Source organism: Alligator mississippiensis, chromosome 9 (assembly GCF_030867095.1).
Source record: "Alligator mississippiensis isolate rAllMis1 chromosome 9, rAllMis1, whole genome shotgun sequence".
In the NCBI taxonomy this organism is placed as follows: Eukaryota; Metazoa; Chordata; order Crocodylia; family Alligatoridae; genus Alligator; species Alligator mississippiensis.
In genome coordinates this window covers 63542-88544 of record NC_081832.1, presented here as the reverse complement: position 1 = coordinate 88544, position 25003 = coordinate 63542, and the positions used below count along the sequence as shown (strand labels likewise).

Genomic DNA, 25003 nt, shown 5'->3' with positions numbered 1-25003 from the left:
ATTGGATTTCCCTTTGTAGGGATGAAAAAAGGAAAACCCGCAGTTGTTCACTAAACACTGCCAGGAAACCCTGAAATCCTAGAGGTGACACTGAACCTCTTGCTGTAAAATAGTATCGTGGTGTCAGCAGGGGGCTGGTGTGACCTGCTCTTCACTCTGTGCCAGAAGCCGCCTGATGCCGCCTATCAGGCTCTGATCTGAGGTGTGTCGTTGCTGTCACGGTTTGCACGGAAATTCCGTTTTTGAAAGGTAAAAAGACATTTTGAAACCCCCTATTATAAGAAATCTATTGACGTGGAGAGTTGGAGATCCTTGCTGTCAAATAAGTACCACGTTGGGAACAGGGGTTTCAAGCGTCGGTATTATTCGTTGACTACTGACTTGTAACTACAGCAATGTATGTAACAGAGGTGTGTGCGTATGTGTATACAGTGTGTGTGCGCGCGTGCGCAGAATACATGCCGTAATGAACATAGTAATCCTATTACTGTTTCATTGTGGGGGTGTCTATCTAAAAGGGAAATAGAGGTATGCACATATCATTATGTTTGTATATAACTACATATTCATGTGTGTAATTCAAACATATACCGTAGGTATGGTGTGCACCCCTGTAGAGTATTAGGAAAAAATAAAACGCTCTTGTCGGTGCCGCCGTCCTGCGCTTCCCCCGGTGCCGCAGCCAGGGCTTGAAGGCGGAGAGGAGGAGAGCGCGCTCGGTGCTGGCGGCTCCTGAGGCCGGCTCAGTGCTGCTCTGCTGTGGTCACGGCGGGCACTGCAGACAGGGGCATGACGGAGGAGGCTGCACGTGTCCTCCTGTCCCTGCAGCCGGGACACAACGGCGGGGAGCGGGGAACCGCTCAGTGCTGCTGCGGGGCTCCCGCCGGCACGGGGCCGTCCCCGAGGGGCCCGGGGCGAAGCAGGCCGAGGCGTCGGGCGTGGCCCTCGTGGCTGCCCGGCCGGCTGTTGCCCCGCGGAGGCAGCAGCGCTGTGGGAGGCCTTGTGTGCGATTCCGCCGCTCGGCCTCTCCCTCCGCCGCTCGTCCCGCGCCTGCGCCGTGTCGCCGCTCCCGTCCCCACCCCGGCCCGGCCCCGGGTCACGGCAGGGGTGCCGCATCCGGGGTGACGGGGGTTGGGGCGGAGGGGTGTTGGGGGCGTCGTCTGCACCGGGGCGATGCGGGACCGGTGAGCGGGGCGGGGCGGGGCGGCACGTGGGTGGGTTCGCGGCGGTTGTGGTGGGAAAACCCGACATTATGTGTGGGGATTTGGAGGCGTTTGTATGGAAACGTTTGGGCAAATCTGGGGACAGGGGGAGACCTCTGCGGGGATTTGGGAACTTTTTTGTGGAAATGTGTGGAATTACGTGTTATTTTGTTCGTTTGCTCGTTTGAAAATGGGTCATTCTGTGTGGTGATAAAGGACTTATTTGGAAAACACGGTGACCTTGTGTGGAAAACTGGTGAATTGGTTACCGTTTGTGGAACTGCGTGTGGAAATATGCTAATTTTGTGTGTGGAAAATGGTGTGGTAATTTTAGCGTGAAATGGGAGCTTTTTTATGTGACTTGTGTGTTGTGCAACCTGTGGAAAATTGTGTGGTGATGGGGTAAATAAATGTCAGGAAATATGGTTATTGTGTGTGAGGTGAATGGTGTGGGGATTTGGAAACCTGTTTTGAGGGCACATGATGGTTTTTGTGTGGAAAACGGGTCATTTTGTGTGGTGACGGGAGACCTCTCCACGGGGACGCGCTGGGCCGGCCCGTACGGGTCGTCTCGTCCACGGCTCTGCGGTCGACGGTGCGCGCGATTTCGCTCGCGTGGAAGTGTCTAACGCGGGTCTGCCGCTCTCGCAGGCGCCTCCTCGTGCCCCGTCCTGGAGCCGGCAGTGACAGGAGCAGGACTTGGAAACATCCAACGCTCCATGCGTGAAGGCGAGTACCTTTACTGGTCCCAGTTACCCAGCTCTACTGGCCCCAGTTATCCCCCCTTAACGCGTCCCAGTTACCCAGCTATGCTGTTCCCAGTTACCCCCTACTTTATTTGTCCAAATACGTAGCCATACTGGCCCTAGTTACCCCCCCTACTTCACTGGTCCCAATTACTTAGCTATACTGGTCCCAGTTATCCCCACCTTTACTCGTCCCAGATACCGTGCTAAACTGGTCCCAGTTATTCCCGTTTACTGGTCCCAGTTACTCCCACCTTTACTGCTCCCACTTACCCCACCCCCTCTGGTGGTCCCACTTACTCAGCTATACTCGTGTTTCTGCCTTTGACACGCTCAGCAGGCAGAACATACCAGCGGTTGCCTAGGCTTCTGCCTGGATGCACATTATCCACGTGTTCTGCTCCTATGGTAACACCTCCATTGACTGCCATTGTTGCCTCTAACTGCTGCATTACTCTCCATAAGTACTGACCTGCCCCTTGGCTCGCAGGATCCTGGGCGCCAGACTCCACAGATGGAGACGACCCGAGCAGGGTGGGGGCCCGGAGGAAATCAGCCTGTGCAGGGCCATGTCCCGAGATGCAAGGAAGCTAGCAGCAGATTTGGCGGCAGGAGGGAGTGGTGAGTGGCTGGACACAAAATTTGGTGGTGGGGTGGGTGTGGTGCTTAGTGGCTGGATGTGAAGCCAGCGGCAGTGACACTCCACTCCACTCCACTCCACTCCACAGAAATAATGCTGCAACCTCACCTTCTATAAAAGGCTTACTCTGTTGCAGTGGCAGTGCCACCCCACTCAGTGTGCCACTCCACGCAAATCTGCAGGGCCCCCCAGAGTGTGGGGCTTGGGGTGGTAACTAATTTGGCCCCCGCTAGGGATGGCCCTGCCCATAGACTTCATATTCTCCTTCCCCGTCCTTGGGTGAGGTGTTGAGCACTTTGATCTGTGCAGGCTTCAGGTTTTGTTAGCCACTCTTCCTCATGTTCCCAAAACCCAGCCCCTGTAAACCTGTCCTACCTGACAGCCTTTCCTAGTCTCCCCTGCTGCCAAATCTGCCACCAGCTTCCTTGTGTTCAGGGGTTTGATTTGATGGGCTGATTTGCCTTGGGCCCCACACCCTGCTCAGGTCATCTCTGGTTGCCGGAGAGCAGAGAGAATGTCTCCTTGCCCCACCGGCTCTTGGTTTCTCTCAGCTTGAAGCTGCTTATCTGTTTCCGTTCCCCTTTTCCCTCCTCCTCTCCCTCTGCTGCCACTGTCTCCTCAATGTGCTGGATGTTGGTGTAAGCCAGGTCTGTGGGCCACACAGGCGGTTCCGGGGATATGCAGCTACACTGGTCCCAGTTACCCCCTGACCATTACTGGTCCCAGTTACCCTGTTTTCCTGTCCCAGCTATCCCCCTACCCCCTTTTCTGGTTCTAATTAAAAAGCTATACTGGTCCCAGCTACCCCCACCTTTAGTGATCCCAATTACCCAGCTCTACTGGTCCCAGTTACACCCCCACTTCACTGGTCCCAATTACCCAGCTATGCTCGTCCCAGTTACCCGCAATTTTACTCATCCCAGTTACACTACTAGACTGGTCCCAGTTATCTCCACCTTTACCGGTCCCGTTTACACCCCCATTACTGGTCCCAGTTACTCAGCTATACTGGTTCAAATTCTCCCCCCTTTACTGGTCCTAGTTACCCAGCTATACTGTCCCCAGTTACCCCCACCCTATACTGGCTAAAACTTCTTTATAGCTTTTCCTATTTCCCTGAGAGACATTTCTCGTGCTTAAGTCAGCTGGGAGCTGTGAAACCAAGTCCTGAGACTGGTGAGCACACAGGTGTCATCTTACCATCATCAGTGTGTTGGGGTTAACGCTGTGAATATTTTATCTTGCGTGACACTGTCTGATGTGGGCCTCCAAGGCTTGTCCTTGTGCACCTGTTCTTGGAACCAGCTTATCGTCGAGGAGGTGCAACGTGACAATCGGCACCTAAAGTCAGGGGGTAGAAGGGCCTTTGACACCTGACACGTCTGCAACCAGGTCTCTGTGCAGACTGTTCAGAAATGGGCATTTGGGGCCTGCACCAGTCTCTTGGAAACAGCTGATCCAGCCCTTGCAGCAGGTAAGTGCACGTTTCTGCCTTGACACACCTGGGGAACACAACGCTCCAGCAGTTGCCTTGGCTTCTGACTGGATGTACATCATTCACTTGGGCAGGTCCATAGGTACCGCCTCCAGTGGCTATGGCTCTCACCTCCAAGCTACTGGGAGCGTCTTCCAAAAGCCACGGCGTGCCCCTGGGCTAGGCCTATACCAGCGGGCCCGACACAGACTTGCTGTTGTACCTCTCTGTGCATTAGAAACGGGGGCACAGACTGTGAGGTGCAGCATCTCATTGAAAAGAACCCACATTTTGCTCCAGGTAAATATACACTGGAAGCTTTATTAACATGTTGCAGGGGTGGGTAGGGCTGTATCATTTAGGATAAGCTTGAAGCAAAAACCAAGACAGTGTTAGTGGAAGGAGTTGAAAGCCATGCACAGGCTGTAAAACAGGAGGTCTAGGCGCGGGACAGGCTGCCAACCTGTGCACACAGGCCAGCTCCAGAGCACCAAGACTGAGAAGAAGAGCGGGCCCCTTGCAACGGCAGCAGGAGTGGTCAGAGGGGTCCGGGCGATGGGCTGAACTGTCATACTCGGGGCTCCAGCATTGCCTGAGCAGAAATGCTGCTACCGCGGCCTAGCAGGTGGTTTGCCACAATGCAATACAACTAGCAGTGGGGGGCGAGGGCCCAGGCCTGGACCTGCCTCTCCCGACTGCTGCTGCAGCACAAGCAATGGCCCACACAAGACCTTATCCGGGAGGCAGGATCTGTCGGGATCTCCTCGGCCCCGCAAGGCTGCCAGGTTCTAGGCACGCAAGGAAAAATGGGCTTCCTCCCGGCCTAGGGTCTGGAGTCCCATGGGCGTGAGTTCCGCCTCCCGGTGAAGAGCTGTGAAGGGAACAAACACACTTGGACCTGGCTGCGGGGGGGGGGGTGGGGCGTGAGGGGCCGCCCCAGGGGAGGGTTGGGGCCACAAGGCGAGGGTGGAACACGCGGGATGGCGGGGGCGGGGCACGGGTTAGGGGCCAACCGGAAGTACGCGGCCTGGTTGCTGCCAAGGATCCCCCAGACGCATCCGGTCAGCTCGGATTGGTGCGCCGGGGTGGGAGCGGAAAGTAGAGCAGCAGGTGCACGGGGGGGAAATGGAAAACAGATCGTTGCGCGAGGCAGGATGCGGAGAGCAGCCTGGCAGATGATGCGGCACAGGGGATCGTGGCGGCTTTCCAGGAGCACGGACTACAATACGCCGGGAGGGAGGAGGAAATCTGCGCCGTGTGCGGGTGCAGGAAACCTGTGCTTGTGCGGAGCGACCCCGTGCTGCTGTGCGCAGAAGCAGGTGCAGTGACAGCTGATCAGCTTGACAAGGCCCGCGCACGCGTACTTGCTTTGCCCACTGCTGGGGCTCTCCGACGCACCACCTGTTCCCCAGTGCGCATGCGTATTCATGGCTGTTCATAGATGGTTTCATGGCGCAAGTGGGAGCCTGCACTGTATGGCGCCTGCACGCTGGGTCTCCCTCCCTGGTTTTACGCTGCAACCGCTCTCCCGCACAGCAGCGCCGAGCCGTGACTTGCTGTGGCTGGGTGCTAGGAGAAAGCGGGGGACCGTCTATGCTTGCCCCCTCACCCAGGGTTGGACGCAGGGTGCCCGCTAGTGCTAACTCCCAATACGCATGTGTACTTTCGGTTTTCGTCGTGTCGTCCCTGTCGCCGTAACCACGGCCGCTCATCGATCATCGCCGCTCTGGCAGCGTCCACAGATTCGCAGGAAGCATGCGCCAATCGATTATATTGGTGCTCGACGCAATTAGACTAACCAATGCGCATGCGCAATGAGATGCCATCGATTGACTCGGCGATCAGCTGATCAGGCTCAGAGGCAAACGCGTACATCCACTGCCCTTTGATGGGCAAGCCGTGTGCGACACCGTCGTAAGTACACATGCATCTTCGTAGTCTCGCTCGAACTTTTGTCATGTGTCCGGGATCCGCATCTTACGGTCCAAAGCATGCGTACTTGCGGATTTGGAAAACGATGTGGCGACTTCCCAAATGTGCAAGTGTAGTCAGGGCTTTTCATCGATGTGTTCGTCATGCGACTGGGAGCCTGCCTTGCATACCAGACGCATACTGAGCCTCCCCCAGCCCTCTTTTTCAACGCTGCGGCACCTGTGGCTGCGCCTGTAGGCTTGGAGAGACGTGGCGGCGGGGGTGGGCAATCATCTCTACCCCGAGTATTGGACCCTGGAGGGAACGGTCGTGTTAATTCTTAATGCGCATGCGTATTGACACGTGCCCTCATAGTTTCGGCGGTTGACATGTCGTCACTTCCTCCGTAACCGTGGAAACTGAACCATGACTCTTCTGGTAGCGGCCGCTGATGCTCACGATACAAGTGCCAATCCTGAACATCGGTATTGGATGTTTTTTGACTGCGTTCTCTGCGCACGCACAAGTTCCTCTATAGATAAATTCGGTATTCGGGTCATCAGCCCACTTACTGCCCGGCGCATGCCTATTTGCTTTGCTGATTGAAGGGGAACGCGATGGCCCGCCTCTTGCCATGTGCGCGTGCGTGCCCATGGCAGATTATCGATATTTTCGTCGCGCAACTGGGAGGCTCAGCTGTACCGCGCATGCGCACTAGGTCTTCACCTGTGCTTGCTTAACGTCGCTGGCGGTTTTGTGCACAGGGCGGTCGCGACCCGTGTGACTGCTGTCTTCATTGCATGTGTAACCAGGGAAACCATCAATTATTTCGGCAGGAGGAAACGGTCATTTCCTAGGACACGTACGCATCCGGCGTCAAGAGTTCTCCGGGCGCATGCATACTGTCATTGCCCATTGAGCAAGCGTCATGAGTGCTTTTGGTCGCCCTGTAGTGCGCATGCGAACTGAGTCTCCTCCGTGCGCCCCGGGATGGCTGCGGCTGCGGCCGCGGCCCGATAGCGACGAGACGGAGACATCTCTGCTTCTCCCCCGAGTACTGCTGCGGCCTGAGTGGAGCGGAGAGTGTAGAGCCCAGCTTCCCCTCTCTCATGGGTTGCACAGCTGGATTGGTCCCTGTGGGAGGTGGGGGTGCTGAATGGGGGTTGCCTGCTGTGGGCTTGGGCACCCTGCCCTCCTGTCCCAGTGGGTAGGACCCATCACGGCAGGGCAGAGCAAAGCTTGTTGCCACTGTTGCGAACCCTCCTCCACCGTGGTGAGGCACCCCATGCCTGCTCACCGGGACTAAGGACCGCAACTCCACGCTGCCACCCTTGCTAGCTGGTGGGCAGGGGGTTCCTTGCCACTGCGGTGCAGGGCTCGCAGCAATGCTAATGATGTTCCCCACCCTGGACTGCCCTGCCATGCTGGGTGTGCCCTGTTGGGCCAGAGAGGGCCCCAGGAGAAGCCAGCAGTCTGGGAAGATACAGCATGCTGCGGGCGGCCTGCCACCACCCTACGTGCAAATCTGGAGGGCATGTGCCCCCGTTTCTCCCTGGTAGTGTGTGCAGTGGCGAGGAGTCAGGCCCCCGCCCACTCCCACTCCTCTCTCGCGCCCTTCCTTTATTTGCTGGCCAAGTTAGTTGTCATATCTGCAAGGGTTCATGCTGCGTTCAGTGAGAAGAAGGCTTTGAGCTTTCTGCTTAGCAGCACTTCTGCAGCTTAGTCTAGGTGCCTTGAAAATGGCCGAGGCTGGGAGAAGGATCCTGTTACTGTCATCCGTGTTGTGGTTAACAGTGTGAGCGTTTTACATCGTGTGAAAGTGTCTGATGTGGATCCGCCCTTTCTCACAGGCTAGTCCTTGTGCAACTGTCCTTGGCACCAGGTTATTGGTGAAGAGGTTCAGTGTGACAATGGGCTCCAAAATGCCTGGGGTGGAAGGGCCCCCGACAGTTGACACGTCTGCAAAGGGTCTCTGTGCTGGCTGTAGAGAAACAGGGTTATGGGGCCTGCGCTAATCTCTTGAAAAGATCCGAGCCAACCCTGGCAGCAAGTGAGTGCGTGTTCCTGCCTTGGACACCCTCGTGGAACACAACGTGCCACTAGTTGCCTTGGTTTCTCACTGGATGCACGTTGTTTGCTTGCACATGTCCAAAGGTACCACCTGCAGTGACTGCAGCTCTGGCCTCTGAACTACTAGGGCACCTTGCAAAAGCAATGGCCTGCCCCTGGGCTAGGCTGATATTAGTGGCCCAGACCCAGAGACTTCCTGTTGTTTCCTGCTGTGCCTGGATTAGGTGTTGAGCACTTGGACCTCTTCCAGCATCAGCACGTATTAGCCTCTCATTCTCCTGTGGCCAACACCAGAGGGCATATGACCATGCTGTCTCTGTCAGCCTCTGTCTCAGCCTTCCTATGATGGCTCCCATGAAAACCCTTGTCCCATCACAATGTGCAGTGGGGCTGCAACAGTATTTCCTAGCTGCAACAAGAATTGTGAGGTGGGTGGGAAAGAGCCTCCCTTGCCTCCACGCTCCTTCATTTTTTCAGCTTAGAGCTGCTTGTCTGTGCCAGTGCTCCTTTTCTGTTCTCCTCTGTATATGCTGCACCTGCGTAGCCCTCCTGTCTCCTGTATATGCTGGGAGGTGGTGTGTGAGGGTGTACATAGGCCTCCAGTCAGAACTATTTACTTACGGAGTTAAGCTGAAACCCCTCTACAGAGCATCATGCGAAGTGCCTACACATCTGCAGCAGTGGAAGGCGAATGGGGTAAGGGTTAGAGGTGATGGGATGGCTCTGTGTTGCCCTCCGTGAGATCCCAGGGAAACACTTTCTTGCGGGCAGTCGAGTGGGTCACAGTACAACCATTCTTCCATGCCTGAGCTTCAGCCCATGAGGTTTGGGTGCAGGTTTCCCCCTGGGTGACATGACACTGCCTGTACAGGCGCAGTCACCTGAGCACAGAGCCAGGGGGAACTGTATGGTATGGTTGGGTTTGAAATGCAAAGGAGCAGGGACCAGGATGCACTGGTCCGAGTTGGGTTACAAACCAGTGAGGGGTTTCATACATGTCTGGGGCAGGGCACTGGGGGTCCCTGTGCTTCTGGCTTGTGGGGGAGGAGCCTGGTGCTGGGGGTGCCCCTTGCTGCTGCCCCCGCAGCCCATGCTAGTTAGATGCTTTAACGCCCTTGACTCCCAGCTCTTCGTCTCCGCTTGTCTTATGATGCTGACCCGCAGCCCCCGCTCCCCGTTCATGTCCCCACGGAAAAGGTCAGTCCCGCGTGCGGCTCCCGCCAGCGATCACCACAGGAGTCGGGGCTGGGGGCGTGTCCTGGAGCGCGCGGCAGGGCCGGCATCAGAGGCGCGTGTTCCCGTTGGCCGCCTTGAGGCGAGCCGCGATTGGGTGGAAGAGCTGTATGGGCGGGGTCTCGGAGACTCCGCCCTTCCTCGCTTTGATTGGCCTTTGCCGGTGGAGGCGGGTCCAGGAGGAAGTCTCGTTCTCCGCAGTCTGATTGGCTGTTGGGTTTGGTAGGAGGAGTAGGCCCAACTGCGTGCTGGTTGGTCCGACTGATCTTCAGCAGCTCGGTTTGCGCTGGCGGGGCGCGGCGTGGGCTGTGCGGGGCCGGGGGTCCTTGTTTTAACATAAGTACCATGTTGAGCCCGGTGCGGGGGAGCGAAGAATTGCCCGTATTATTCGTATTCTACGTCCTTGTCATGACAGAAATGCGTGGAGGTGGGATGCGTGTGCAGATGTGTATACAGTGCGTGTGCTGCGTGTAGACTATATGCGGGAGCCCCGCGGCAGCACTGAGCGGTTCCTCCCTCCCCGCCGTTGCGTCCCGGCTCCGCGCCCGGCTGCAGGGACAGGAGGACACGTGGAGTCGCTTCTGTCCCTGTCCTTGTCCGCTGGCTGTAATGCCCGGCGTGACCACAGGAGAGCAGCACTGAGCCATCCTCAGGAGTCGTCCGTGCCCCCCTCCCACTCTCCCCCCCCCTCCCCGCTGCAGTGCGCGGCGCGAGCCGCCGGGGGCAGCACGGAGCGCGCTCTCCTTCGAACCGTGGTGCGGCGCCGGGGGGACCTTGGTTTTGTGACCCACGTGGGAGCGGGGCACGTGCGGGGTGCGCGGTGCCGCAGCCCGGGAGCTTCAGAGCTGGTGCTGGCGGGACGCTGCCCCGCGCCGCCTGCCTCTGGCCCCGCTGCTCGTCGCCGCTGTCCTGGGCCGCCCGGCCCGGCGTCGTTCCGCAGCGGCGGGGGCAGGACCCGGGGGTGTCTGTGGGGGCTGTGTCCTGTGTGGAAACGTGAGTTGGGAACCTTTTTCTGACAGTGCGGTGATTTTGTGGGTGGGAAGTTGGTCATTTAGTGTGGTGATTTGGGGCGTTTCTGTGGAAATGTTTGGGGAAATCTGGGGATTTGGGACCTTTTTTCTGGATGTATGTGGAAATGTGTTTTTTGCTGTGGGAAACTGGGAATTGTGTGTGATGATAGCTCCTTTCCCTGAAAACACAGTGGCTCTGTATTTAAAACTGGTTACTCCAGGAGTAGTTTGTAGAAATGTGTTTAGAGATATGGTGTGGTAATTTTAGGGTGAGTTGGGAGGGTTTTTAGGGGACTGATTTGTTGTGGGATGTGTGGAAAATTGTGTGGTAATTGGGCAAGCATATGGAAATATGGTCAGGTTGTGTCAGGGAAATTTTCTGGGGATTTGGAAACCTTTTTGTAGGAATGTGTAGATAAGTGATGATATTTGTGTAGTGATTTGGGTACCCTTAATGGAAATGTGCTGGGTCGGCCCACGGCGGTCGTCTTATCCACTGCGGTGCGGTTAACAGCGTGTGCGTTTTCACTCGTGTGAAACGGTCTAACATGGGCGTGCCCTTTCTCTGAGGCTCTCCTCATGTACCTGTCCTTGGCACCAGCATATCAGTGGTGAGCTGCAGTGTGACAGAAGTGTTACTTGGGGCAGAAGGGCCCCCAGGAGCTGTCGAGTCTGCAAGGGTCATTCTGGGTACTGAGATGGGTGTGGCGGTCCCTTGGAAATAGCCAAAGCACCACAGGCGAGTACGTGTTTCTGCTTTGACACGCCAAGCGGACAGAACGCACCAGCAGTTGCCTAGGCTTCTGCCTGGAGGCACGTCATTCACGTGCCCTGCTCCAACGGGAACATCTCCACTGACTGCAGCTCTTGCCTCTAACTGCTGGTAGCACCCTCAAAAAGCAATGGCTTGCCTCTTGACTTGCAGAATACTGGGGGCCCAGACCCCACAGACTTTGTATTCTCTTCCCCTGTGCCTGGGGGAGGTGTTGAGCCCTTTGATCTCTGCAGTCTTCAGCACTCGTTAGCCACTCCTCCTTATGTGTGCAACACCCAACCCCTGTGACCTTGTCCTACCTGACAGCCTCTGTCCGCCTCTCCTAGTCTCATCCTTCCTTGGAAGGCTTCCCATGAAATCCTGTCTTCTGTCCCAGCGTGCAGCAGGCCTGCACCAATGTTTTCCAGCTTGCTTTAGAGAGTTGTAGGGTGGGGGTGGTGCTTCCTTGCCCCGTGCTGTTTGCTTCTGTCAGCTTTAAGATGTTTATGTCTTTCAGTTTTCCTTTTCTCCCCTCCTCTGTGCTGCCTGTGTCTTGCGCATATGGAGGACGTTGGTGTAAGGCAGGGGCCGGCAGCCCTTTGGGCCTGTGGGCCACAGAGGCGGTACTGGGGAGGTGAAGCGGGCCGGTCAGCGGTGCCGATCCTGAATAGCCCAGATCCCGCGTGCCCTACGGCTCCTCCCCGTACTGCCAACAGTGCCCAGCTTAAGCCCCGACCCCCAGCTCACCCTGCACCTTCTCTGGACTCTCCCTGGACAAAGTTGACCAGATGGAACCTGTGTGCATAACCCTGGCCCGCTGTGCCCCTGCTCCAGACAACCCATGCACACTGAGCAGCAGCAGTAGCTGTTCCTTGACACGGTGGAAACATGACTTCTCCTCGTCACGGTGGCCAGTCCCTTCTTCCTGCAGCTGTGCAGAGTCTACATGTGGGCTGCCCTGGGGCTTGTCTCCACTGCCATCGCTGCTGCTTCCGGGCCGTGCAGCAGGGCCATGGCGGCTGTGCAAAGGAACCGTAGGGCAGTCCAGCCTCAGGCTCGTAGTGGTTGCAGCCAGAAGAGCATGGTAGCTGTGAAGGGTGTGGGGCCACTTGTCCCTTGTGCCGAGCATGAGCTTGCGTTCGCCTCCAGCAGCTATGGCCGCTGCTCAGCGTGGGTGGGCATGTGTAGAGGAGGCGCAGTGCAGTTTGGGTTTTGGGCTGTGTGCACGGGTTCTGGCTGGGCTGGTGCTCGTCCACTCTGGGCCTAGTCCTGAGTGGGCACTGGCTGGATGGAGTTGGAGCTGTGCGTGTGGGTCCCTGCCAGTAGCTTGGTTTTGGGGCAGTGCCGGGAGAAACTAGAAGCAGCTGTCTTTTCCTGTACAGCCTGGAAAGGCAGTCCAGGCGCACCCCGCTGCATGCCCGGAGGCAGTGGGATGCACTAGAGGCTAGACAGTGATTGGGCAAGACACGATTGATGTACCTGCCAAGGGGCAGACTGAGTCCCTCCATGGGCCACATCTGCCCATGCTACTCATGGTGTTTCATATGGAACAGGTTTTAGGAGCAGAGTATCTGGAAGGAGGACTACTGTTGAAAAACTGTCTCCCTGCAGCTGTCTCCCCACATGGATTTGTGGTGCTGAGCAGCCATAATACGCTCGTGCCCTGCCCGTGGCATGTTCCCTCCCTCCCAAGCTATACCCCCCTCAAGGCCAGTGCCCCTCACTCCCCTTTTCTATGCTGATGCTGAAACCTGTCTAGAGAGCAGCTTGCAAAGCACCAAATTTTCATTTTTTAAGCAGAAAAAGATGAAAAAACCTGTTGTTGTTCAGGAAGCACCGCAGGACATCAATTCAACTTCAGGGGAGTTTGAGATGTTTGGAATACAGATTCTCACCTGTGCAGGAGGGAGGAGGAGGCTAACAACAGGTTGCCTCCACTTTGCAAAGGTCTTTTAAAGCTTTCCTCTGTTCACATCTAATGTTTACATGTGGTTTTTGCTTTGTTTTTTAAATGGATATTCCGATACGTGTCAAGCAGATTGGTGTCACTGGAAGTTTGGGAACGGGAGTGAATCCGTTTTCCCGTGGACTTGGGAGATGCCAATGAGCTGGGGCCTGTGTCCCTGGAAAAAATACAACTCTGGAAGGGAAGAGCATTGCTCATGTCTTTCCGTGCCCACCTGGGAATGCTCCTTGCCCTGTTTTGTTTCTTTTACTCTGCTGTCTAGACCTATTTTAATTTACAAAGGTTCACAAAACCAAAAATTAGTTGGTGTTTTAAGCTGCTTTTTCCCACCTTTTCAGGAAGTAGTTACTCATCTTTGGTCTCACCTGGTATTGAAGGCTGGAGAAACAGATTCTTATTGTACTTTCTCAGGCCATTGCTTGTGATGTAAATGCAGGCTTATTACTTGTTAACTGTTTCAAACAGCATGTTCATCTAACACAAGAGGTATATGGTCCCACTAGGGACCTCTTACTGGACTTGGTGCTGGCTACAGGGGATGACCTGGTAGGGGGTCGACTTACACAAGGTAACCTAGGGGACAGTGACCATCCATTGATTGGATTCACTATCTGGCACAGGGCGGGAAAGATAACCAGTAGGGTAGGAGTGCTAGAATTCAGTGTGGTCAGGAGATTAGTTAGTGAGGTGCTGAAGGACAAGAGCACTGGTGAGATGGGAGTCCAGGAAGGGCAGTTGTTCCTAAAGGGAGCAATCCTACAGGTGTAGAAGAAGATGATCCCGTTGCACAGGAGAGGGGAAAAAGGGGCCAAGAAACCCTCTTGGCTGAACAGCAAAATGCAGGAAAACCTAGGGGCAAAAAAGAGGCATATAGATAGTGGAAGCACGTGAGATCTATCAAGGTGGAGTATACCTACTTGGCCCGCATTTGCAGGGAGGCAGTTAGAAAGGGAGAAGTAGAAATGGAACTTGGGCTGGCAACAAAAATTAAAAACAAGTAAAAAGTCTTTCTTTAGGTGTATAAGGAGTAAAAAGAAGGTGCCATGGTAGCATAGGAACCCTACAAGACAAACCAGTGCAAATAGTGATAGGTGGGGTGGGCAGGGCAAGGTTGAGCTCTTCAGTGAGTTTTTTGCTTCTGTATTCCTGAACATGGATCAGGACAGATCTCCCAGTTGGATGCTAAACAGGCATAAACGGGACACCAGCCCACCAAGTGTTTGTGCCAACTTGGTGAAGAGGCACTTGGAAAGACTGGATGTGTTTAAGTCAGCAGACCCATGTGATCTTCATCCAAAGGTGCTGAAGGATTTGGCAGCATTATAGGAGAGCCCCGGCACAGCTGTTTGAGCACTCGTGGCACTCGGGTCAGGTCCCAGAGGGCTGGAAAAGGGCCAGTGCGGTCCCTACCTTTAAGAAGGGAAAGGAGGATCTGGGTAACTAGACACCAGTTAGTCTCACTTCTATTCTGAGGAAAACCTTTGAAAACATTAAGGATCACATTTGTGGGAGTCCTGGAAGGTGGGGGGTTGCTGAAGGGCAGTGAGCCCATGTTCATAACAGGTAGATCCTGCCTGACTCCTTGTTTCTTTTTTATGACCAGATCACAAAATGCTTAGACACAGGAATTGAGGTAGATGTCATCTACTTGCATTTTAAGAAGGCCTTCAATATGGTATCTCATTCTAATGTCATTAATAAACTGAGCCGCTGTCACATAGATGATTACACGATCAGGTGGGTGGCAAAATGGCTCAGTGTCATACCCAGAGAATGGCGGTGGATGGGTTGGTATCAACCTGAAAAGATGTGGGCAGTGGAGTCTGACAAGGCTCGGTCCTTGGACCTGTGCTGTTTAATGTCTTCATCAGTCACTTGGATGAGGGCGTGGAAAGCACTCTGTCCAAATATGCAGATGATACCAAATTTATGGGTAACGTTAACATGCTAAAGCAGAGGTCCTCAAACTGTGGTCTCTGGACCAGCACTGGTCCACAAGCTCCATGTAGGTGGTCCTCAGAAAGGTTGCAGAACAATTGAGAATCTCTGCATTTGGCCCTGCAGTTGATTACTTTTTTTTCTGGTGACGGAGGTTAAGCGGTCCGCTGAGACCCTCGGCAATTTTCAAGCGGTCCACGCAAAACCAAGTTTGAGAGCCAGTGCACTAGAGGGTTGGGACCAAATCTGTGGGGACCTGGACAGGTTGGAAAATGGGCAGACCAGAATAGGATGCAGTTGAACAAAGACAAGTGCAAAGTGCTGCACCTAGGGAGAAGGAATCACCGGCACGCTTACAGGCTGCGGGAGGGCTTTCTCAGCATCAGAGCAGCGGAAAGGGATCTCGGAGCCAGCATCGACACCGAGATGAGCGTGAGTTGTCAACGTGACAAAGCGATTGGTAAAGCTAACCGCGCTTTATTGTGTGTTTGCAGGTGCAGGACAAACAGGTCCAGGGAGGTGATACTTACCCTCTATGCGACATTGGTCAAGCTGCAGTCGGAGTACTCTGCCCGGTTTTGGATGCCACACTTCAAGAGGGATGTGGACAACCTTGTGAGGGTTCAGAGGAGGGCAAAAGTATATCTATTATAGAAAATAACATGCAGTATATTTAGTTACATCAATTGCCACACTGCTAGCTAAAGATAAACCTATGATATACCATATAGGGATCATTTATGTATGGTCCGTTAGCTCCTTTTAGGCCTTGTGCTTTGTTTAATTGTGTTTGATGGTTTCCTTTACTTGCTGCCTAAGTTAGTTGTCACAACTGCAAAGGTTCACGCTGCGGTTACTCAGAACAAAGCCTTGGCCCTTGTGCTTAACAGCATAAGTGCGGCTCAGCCTAGGCACCTTGAGAATGGCCGAGTCTGGCATCAGGGTCATCTTATCGCTATCTGTGCTGGGGTTAACAGTGTGAGCATTTTACCTTGTGTGAAAGTGTCTGATGTGTGTCTGCCCTTTCTCACAGGCTAGTCCTTGCGCTCCTGTCCTTGGAACCAGCTTATCGGTGAGGAGGCGCAGCGTGACATTCGACACCAAAAGGCCCGGAGTAGAAGGGCCCCCAACATCTGTCGCATCTGCAACGGGTCCCTGCGTGAGCTACTGAGAAACGAGCGTTTGGGGCCCGCACCGGTCTCTCAGAAACATCCAAGCCAAGCCTGGCAGCAGGTGCCTGTGCGTTCCTGCCTCGGACACGGTCAGGGAACGCAACGCGCCAGCAGTTGCCTCGGCTTCTGACCGCACGCACGTCGTTTGCTTGCAAGCATCCAAAGCTAGCACCTCCAGCGGCTGCAGCTGTTGCTTCCCAAGTACTAGGAGAGCCTTGCAAAAGCAATGGCCTGCCCCTGGGCCAGGCTGATACCAGTGGCTCAGACCCAGAGACTTGCTGTTGTACCTCCCGGTGTCTGGATTAGGTGTCGAGCACTTGGAACTCTGGCAGCTTCAGCACATATTAACCTCTTGTCCTCCTGTGGCCAACACCACAGAGCCCATTACCCTAATGTTTCTGTCAGCCTCTGTCTCACCCTTCCCCTGAAGGCCTCCCATGAAATCCCTTGTCCCATCCCAGTCTGCAGGTTGGCTCCACCAGTATTTCCCAGCTGCACGTGGAGAGTTGCAAGGGAGGTGGGGAAGAGAGTTTTATGCCTGCATACTCTTTGCTTGTTTCAGCCTGAAGCTGTTTGTCTCAGGGCCTTTTTTTCCCCTCTCTCCTCCTCTGTCTGTGCTTCTGCTGTGTAGCCACTGCCTCCTGTGTATGTGGGAAGGTGATGTAAGGGAGTGCACAGTTGCCCTTAAGAAGGAGCAATTTTTCTATGGAGTTAAGCTGAAACTGCTGTACAGAGCACCTTGCAAAATGCCTCCAGGTCTGCAGCAGTAGAAGGTGTATGGGGTAAGGCACAGAGATGAGGGAATCGCACTGTGTTGCCCTCTGTGAGCTTCCCGGGAAACACTTTGGGGGGGGGGGGGGGAGTGCAGTTCATGTAGGTGTGGCTGGGCAGTGCAACCATTTTTCTTCCATGCTCATGGGGTGTGGGTGCATAGATTCATAGATGTTAGGGTCGGAAGGGACCTCAGTAGATCATCGAGTCCGACCCCCTGCATAAGCAGGAAAGAGTGCTGGGTCTAGATGACCCCAGCTAGATACTCATCTAACCTCCTCTTGAAGACCCCCAGGGTAGGGGAGAGCACCACCTCCCTTGGGAGCCCGTTCCAGACCTTGGCCACTCAAACTGTGAAGAAGTTCTTCCTAATGTCCAATCTAAATCTGCTCTCTGCTAGCTTGTGGCCATTGTTTCTTGTAACCCCCGGGGGCGCCTTGGTGAATAAATACTCACCAATTCCCTTCTGTGCTCCCGTGATGAACTTAAAGGCAGCCACAAGGTCGCCTGTCAACCTTCTCTTGCGGAGGCTGAAAAGATCCAGTTTCTCTAGTCTCTCCTCGTAGGGCTTTGTCTGCAGGCCCTTGAGCATACGAGTTGCCCTTCTCTGGACCCTCTCCAGGTTATCCACATCCTTCTTGAAGTGTGGCGCCCAGAATTGCACGCAGTACTCCAACTGCGGTCTGACCAGCGCCCGATAGAGGGGAAGTATCACCTCCCTGGACCTATTCGTCATGCATCTGCTGATGCACGATAAAGTGCCATTGGCTTTTCTGATGGCTTCGTCACGCTGCCGGCTCATGTTCATCTTGGAGTCCACTAGGACTCCAAGATCCCTTTCCACCTCTGTGCCACCCAGCAGGTCATTCCCTAGGCAGTAGGTGTGCTGGACATTTTTCCTCCCTAGGTGCAGCACTTTGCATTTCTCCTTGTTGAACTGCATCCTGTTGTTTTCTGACCACTTGTCCAATCTATCCAGGTCTGCCTGCAGCTGTTCCCTGCCCTCCGGCGTGTCCACTTCTCCCCATAGCTTTGTGTCATCTGCAAACTTGGACAGAGTACATTTCACTCCCTCGTCCAAGTCGCCGATGAAGACATTAAAGAGTATCGGTCCAAGGACCAAGCCCTGTGGGACCCCACTGCCCACACCCTTCCAGGTCGAGACCGACCCATCCACCACGACTCTTTGGGTGCGGCCCTCTAGCCAATTCGCCACCCACCGGACTGTGTCGTCATCCACGTCACAGCCTCTTAACTTGTTCACCAGTATGGGGTGGGATACCGTATCGAAGGCCTTCCTGAAGTCTAAGTATACGACATCCACCCCTCCTCCTGTGTCCAGGCATTTCGTAACCTGGTCATAGAAAGAGACTAGATTGGTCAGGCACGATCTGCCCGCCACAAACCCGTGCTGGTTTCCTCTCAGCATAATCTGCCCTGCCGGGCTCTCACAAATGTGAGCCTTGATAATTTTTTCAAAGACTTTACCAAGGATGGAGGTGAGACTGACTGGCCTCTAGTTGCCCGGGTCCTCCTTCCTCCCCTTTTTGAAAATGGGGACCACGTTAGCCTTTTTCCAGTCCTCCGGGACTTGGCCCGTGCGCCACGAGCGTTCGAATATTCCCGCCAGTGGCTCTGCAATGATGTCGGCCAGTGCCTTCAGCACCCTCGGATGGAGCTCATCCGGGCCTGCCGACTTAAAGGCATCCAGTTCTTCCAAGTGACTCTGCACCACCTCAGGATCTACACATGGCAGTCTGGCGCCTTGCTGCTGCCTCTCTACAACCCCAGTGAGAGACTTGTGCCCCTCGCTTAGGAACACTGAGGCAAAGAACTCGTTGAGGAGTTCAGCCTTGTCCCCCCTGTCCGTCACCAATTGTTTCTGCCCATTTAGCAGGGGTCCTATTCCTCCCTGGGCCTTCCTTTTACTCCCAATATATCTAAAAAACAATTTCTTGTTGTCTTTTACTTGGGTTGCCATCCTCAGCTCCATGGTAGCTTTGGCCCGCCTAACTGCCTCCCTACAAGCACGAGCAGAGGAGGTATATTCATCTTTAGTGATCTCACCCTGTTTCCACTTTTTATGTGCTCCCCTTTTGGCCCTTAGGCTGCCCTGGACTTCTCTGGTCAGCCATGGAAGCCTCCTGGCCCCTTTCCCTCTTTTGCCTCGCTCGGGGATCGTCTTGCTTTGTGCCCAAAGGATCGTTTCCTTAAGGCACAGCCACCCTTCTTGGGCTCCCATCCCTTCAAAACTCCTACTGTGCAGTGCGTCCTTGACTAATCGCCTGAGTGCATTGAGATCAGCTTTCCTAAAGTCTAGCACTTTCACCCTACTAGTTACCTTACCCACTCGACGTCTTATGTTGAATTCTATTATAAGGTAATCGCTGTCTCCCAAATGGCCACCGATCTGGAGGTCCCCTATCATGTCATCTCCCGTTGCCAATACCAGATCCAGTATGGCATTCCCCCTAGTGGGACCATGCACCTCCTGTGTCAGGTGGAGGTCCTGTACACAGGTTAGAAACCTGCGTGAGCGATGGGACCTTGCTGTCTGCGTCTCCCAGCAGATGTCCGGGTAGTTTAGGTCCCCCATGACTACCGCCTCTTTAGCTTTTATGGTCTCCGAGAGTTGCCTCAGGAGCCCCGCATCTATTTCTTCCCCTTGGTGTGGGGGTCTGTAGCAGACCCCTACCACCAAATCCCTTTCTCCTTGCCCCCCATGTAGCCTAACCCACAATCCTTCTACTTCCTCAACCTTGGATTCTGTCTTGATGAGGGTTGATGTATATTGCTCACTGACATAAAGTGCAACCCCCCCCCCCCCTTTCTTCCCCAACCTTTCCTTTCTGTACAATCTATAGCCCTCAATATGTACCGCCCAGTCATGGGATGAATCCCACCAGGTCTCTGTTAGCCCCACTAAGTCATAGGTGTTTAGTGCAAGCAGGAGCGCTAGTTCATCCTGCTTGTTCCCCATGCTCCTAGCATTAGTATATAGGCACTTGAGCCCTGCGACTGGCGCCTTTGCTGCCGCCCCACTCCGAGTCCCAAGGGGCCCATTGTTTCTGACCTTCTTGTTTCTTACCTGTTCTGTAGTGCTGGTCTCCCCATGGCTTTCAGGTCTCCAATGTTCACCTTCTTCAGGCTGGGCTGTCCTTGTGGGTGCCACATGGTTTGGTGGTCCACAGCTTCCCCTGCCCTCGTAGTCCCCTCCCCCCGATGAGCCTAGTTTAAAGCCCGCCGGAGGAGATCCGCCAACCTAGTAGAAAACACACGCTTACCTTTGGGGGACAGGTGAAGCCCTTCCCAGCTGAGCATGTCCCTCGTCGTGATGTGCGGGTCATTGTCCAGGAAGCCGAAGCCTGCCTCGAGACACCACTGCCGAAGCCGCCAGTTGGTTTCTCGGATGCAGTTCTCCTGCCGTCTTCCTCGTCCGGTCACTGGTAGGATGGAAGAGAAAACCACCTGTGCACCGAACTCCTTCAGCACGCCACCCAGAGCACTGTAGTCTGCCATCAGGTGATCGGGGGTTCTCCTGGCCGCGTCATTAGTACCCACATGGACTAGGACCATGGGGTAGTAATCGGTGGGCTTGATCCTGGCCTGGATTACCTCCGTCACATCCCGAATCTTTGCTCCAGGGAGGCAGCATACCTCTCGTGCCGAGGGGTCCTGTGCAGGTTTCCCCCTGGGTGACATGACACTGCCTGTGCAGGCCCAGTCACCTGAGCGTAGAGCCAGGGGGGGACTTTATGGTATTGTTGGGTTTGAACTACAAAGGAGCAGGGACCAGGATGCACGGGTGTCAGAGATGTGTTCCAGACTAGGTGAGGGGTGCATGCATGTCTGTGGCAGTGTCCTAGGGCAGGGCAGGGCACTGGGGGGGGGGGGTCCCTGTGCTTCTGGCTAGTGGGGGAGGAGCCTGGTGCTGGGGGTGCTCTGCGCTGCTGCCCACCAGCCCGTGCTTGTGGGATGCTTTGGTGCCCCTGACTCCCAGCCCACAGCTTCTGCTTGTCTTGTGTTGCCCTCACTCCTGACCCGCAGCCTTGTCCCCACGGAAAAGATCAGTCCCAAATGCGACTCAGGTGGGTGAACAGGTGCTCCAGGGCTGGGTTTGGTGGGGGAGCGGGGGCAATGCATCCCCTAAGTGCACGGTGGCATGGGGTTGTGTCCCTCACTGGTGCTGTGTGGGCTGGGGCTGTGGTCCCACTGTTCCCGAAAGCAATGGGTTGCACCTGCTGGGCTGCAGAGGCCCCGGGGCGAGGGCAGCAGGGAGGGAGCCTGAGTCTGCAGTGGGCAGCCTGCCCCTGCCCTGCACACAGGATTGTGGGCACGGGTTCCCGCTGCCCCTCGGGAATGCGCACAGCTGTGAGGAACCCCCCACCCAGCCTGAGCCCGCAGCAGGCAGGCAGTGGGTGGGGGGAGCTGGCCTTTGGTCTGCTGCAGCAGCCGCTGTCTCCTGCCGGGCAGGGCGCCGTGGACACGGGTCCCTGGCCCCATAGTGCTGGCAGCTGGGGGCCCCCTCTGGTAGAGCTGGGGGCCAGGAGGTTGGGCGGAGTGGGGAGTTGAGGGGCCTTTCATTTTAATCAGGCATTTTGGTGTTTTTATTTGAGAATTAGTGGGGTTATTTATCAGAGATTTTGCTTTTTTTTTTTTTTTTAAATCTGGGAAAAGCAGGATGCCTCGTCATTAGAGCAGCACGTGGGAACCAGGGCCTGCAGCGTTATCAGGCGTGGGGTGGACACGCGGTTCCCGGTGTCAGTCAGAGCCCGGTGGGCGGCGGGCACGCTCCGCAGCAGCACCCGGGCTCCGGCGCTGCCGTGCGCTCTGGACACGAGGGGCAGCTCTGAGCCGGCACGTGTGGGGCCGTCTGCAAGGCTGGCTCGGGGCAGAGCAGACCGGGGTGCTGTGCGCGGCCCTCGGGGCTGTCAGGCAGCCGCTTGCCCAGCGGAGGCATCAGCGCTGCAGGCGGGATCCCCCATGGCCACGTGCGGGGCGGGGCGGGGCAGGGCACGGGGGGGCGGGCGGGTGTTTTGTGCGCGGTGCCGCAGCTCGGCCCCTTCCTTCTCGAGCTGGTGCTGGCGGGACGCTGCTCCGCTCCGCTCCGCCTGGCCCTGGGCGCGCTGCTCGCCCCGCGCCCCCCGCACGGGGTCGGAGCCGCCGCTCTCCTGGGGCTCCTGGTGCGGCCTCGTTGCGCGGCGGGGCAGCGCGGGGCGGGCGGGCAGGCCCCGGCGCCGGACGGACCCGGGGGACGGGGTGTCTCGGTCGTGTTGGGCGGGCGGGGGTGGAAATGTGCCCGTGAGCAGTGGCGTGGAGCTGTGTGAGCGCCGGGGGGTTTTCATGCTGCCCGTTTTGTGTGGGGACTTGGGAAACATTTTTTGTGGCAGTGTGATGATCTTTTTGGTGGGAAGTTGGTCATGTAGTGTGGCGATTTGGAGGTGTTTTGTGGAAATGTGTGAAATATGGTGGTATTCGCAGAATTGTGTGAGGAGTTGGGACCTGTATTTGGAAATTGTGGAAATGTGATTGTTTGGGGGGAATTTGGTCATTGTGTGCGGTGATATAGTGCCTTTTTTGGAAATACTGCTATTTTGTGTGGAAACGTGATGGTTTGGGAACCTTGTAGAAATGTGTGTGGAAATCTGTTGATTTTGTGTGGAAGTGGTGTGGTAATTTTAGGGTGATTTGGGAACTGTTTGTGTGACTGGTGTGTTGTGGGACCTGTGGACAATTGTATGGGGATTGGTTCACTGTGTGGAAATACGGCTGTGTTGTGTGAGGGAAATGGTCTGGGGATTTGGAAACCTTTTTTGTGGGCTCGTGTGTGGGCTTGTGGTGGTTTGCGTGTGGAAAACCAGCCATCTTTTGTGGTGAGTTGGAGGCGTTTTTGTGGAAATATTTGGAGATATTTTGTGACGTTGGGAGAAGTCTGTGGGGATTTGGGACGTTTATTTGGGAGTGTGTGGAAATGTTAAAATTTTGTGAAAAACTGGTGATGTGTGGTACGAAAGGACCTTGTTTGTTAGAAAATGTGATTTTTGTGTGGAAAACTGGTGATTTAGCAACTCTGTGGAAATGTGGTGATTATGCCAGTGGAAAATGGTGTGGTAGTTTTAGGGTAATTTGGGAGCTGTTTGTGCAACTGGTGTTTGTGGGAACTGGAAATTTGTGTGCATGGGAATATGGTTGTGTTGTGTGGGGGAAATGGTGTGGGGATTTGGAAACCTTTTTTGAGGGCATGTGGCGACTTTTGTGTGGAAAACAGTTTGTTCTGTGTGGTGATTTGAGAACCCCCTTTTTATCTGGAAGTGCTGATTTGTTTGGTGGAAGGTTAGTCATTTTGTGGTAATTTGGTGATGCGTTGGTGGAAAGGTGTGGGGAAACGTGGTATTGGGAGAATTCTGTGGGGACTGGGGAGCGTGTCTGTGGAAATGTGCTTTTTTGTGGAAGATGTGATGGTGTCTGGTGAAAGGATTTGTTTTGGAAGTGTGATTTTTTTGCGTGGAAAACTGGTGATTTGGCAGGTGTATGTGAAAATGTGAGTGGATATATCTGGTGATTTTTTGTGTGTGGAAAATGGTCTGGTAATATTAGGGTGATTTAGGAACTGTTTTTGTGGAACTTGTGTGTTGTGGGACTTGTGGAATAGTTTGTGGTGACTGGGTAAGTGTGGAAATATGCTTGTGTTGTGTGAGGGAAATGGTGGGCAAGGGCTGGAAAAATTTTTGTGGGCATGTGTGCGCCTGTGTTTGGACACGTGGTGGTTTCCATGTTGAAAACTGGTGCTGATTTGAAAACCTTTTTTTCTGGCAGTGTGGTGGTTTTTTTGTGGGTTTTTTTAGGTGGGAGGTTGGTCATTTTGTGTGGTGATATGGAAGTTTTTTTGTAGAAACGTTTTGGGGAAATATGGTGGTATTGGGAGAGTTCAGTGGTGCTTTGTGAACTTTTTCCTGGAAATGTTTGGACATGCGATTTTTGTTGTGGCATTTAGGACCTTGTGGTATATAGGACATTTGGAACTATAGGGGTTTTGCATGGAAATATGGTAATTTAATTTTTAGAAAATGGAGTGGTAACTTTAGGGTGATTTGGGAACTGTTTTGTGCAACCTGTGGAAAATTGTGTGGCAATGGGGTAAGCATATGGAAATATGGTTATGTTGTATGAGGGAAAATGCATGGTGATTTGGAAACCTTTTTTGTAGTAGTGTGTGTAGAAAAGTGTGATTTTGTGTGTGTGTGTGTGTGTGTGTGGTCATTTGATAAGTCTGAATGGGAATGTGCCGGGCTGGCCCATGGGGGTCATTTCATCTACTGCGGTGCGTTTAATGGTGTGTGTCTTCTCACTCTAATGAAACGGTCTAACGTGGGTCTTTCCTTTCTTTGCAACTGCTCCTTGTGCACCTGTTCATGGAAGCAGTGTCAGCGAGGAGCTGCAGCGTGAAAGAAGTGGGACTTGGAAATATCCAAGGCACCACGGGTAACAGGTGAGTACGAGTTTCTGCCTTAAACACTCTCATGGGGCAAAATGCACCCGCAGCTGCTTAGGCTTCTGCCTGGAGGCACATCATCTGTGTGTCGTGCTCCTACGATAACACCTCCAGTGACTGCAGCTCTTGCCTCTAACTGCTGGTAGCACCCTTCAAAAGCAATGACCTGCCCCTTGGCTCACAGGATCCCAGTGGCCCAGACCCCACAGCCTTTGTATTCTCCCTTCCTGTGCCAGGATGAGGTGTTGAGCACTTTGATGTCTGCAGGCTTCAGCACTTGTTAGCCACTGAACCTTATGTGCCCAATATCCAGGCCCTGTGACCTTGTCCTACCTGACAGCCTCTGTCAGCCTCTCCTAGTCTCATCCTTCCTTGGAAGGCTTCCCATGAAATCCCTTGTCCTGTCCCAGTCTGCAGCAGGCCTGCACCACATTTTTCAACTTCCTTTCGAGCGTTGTAGGGGAAGTGGGGAGAATACTCCTTTGCCCCCCGCTCTTTGCTTCTCTCAGCTTTAAGGTGTTTTTCTGTTTGTTTCCTTGTCCCTCCTTCTCTGGCTGTGCAGTGGTAGCATTGTCTCCTGTATATGGTGGACATTGGTGTCAGCCAGGGGCAGGCAAGTATTTG

At 54.5% G+C, this 25003-nt stretch overlaps 2 long non-coding RNA genes across 10 annotated transcripts in view; one reads left to right on the top strand and one right to left on the bottom strand.

The window, feature by feature from the left end:
• Positions 1–4363: 4363 nt before the first annotated feature.
• LOC132243407 (uncharacterized) lies at positions 4364–5811 on the bottom strand. The gene is made up of 2 exons (XR_009454979.1): positions 5726–5811; positions 4364–4933 (listed from the first exon to the last, which is right to left on the bottom strand). It is a non-coding gene; the product is annotated as an uncharacterized LOC132243407 (long non-coding RNA).
• LOC132243405 (uncharacterized) overlaps positions 5032–25003 on the top strand; it is a 58496-nt gene continuing 38524 nt past the window's right edge. For 3 of the 9 annotated variants that reach the window (XR_009454948.1, XR_009454944.1, XR_009454945.1), the window contains exons 1-4: positions 5032–5976; positions 15439–15583; positions 15978–20409; positions 24310–24376. This is a non-coding gene — a long non-coding RNA (uncharacterized LOC132243405). Of the gene's footprint in view, positions 5977–15438; positions 15584–15977; positions 20410–21981; positions 22071–24306; positions 24377–25003 lie in introns of those variants that run through there. The other 6 variants (XR_009454959.1, XR_009454957.1, XR_009454955.1 and 3 more) reach the window with 3 other exon arrangements.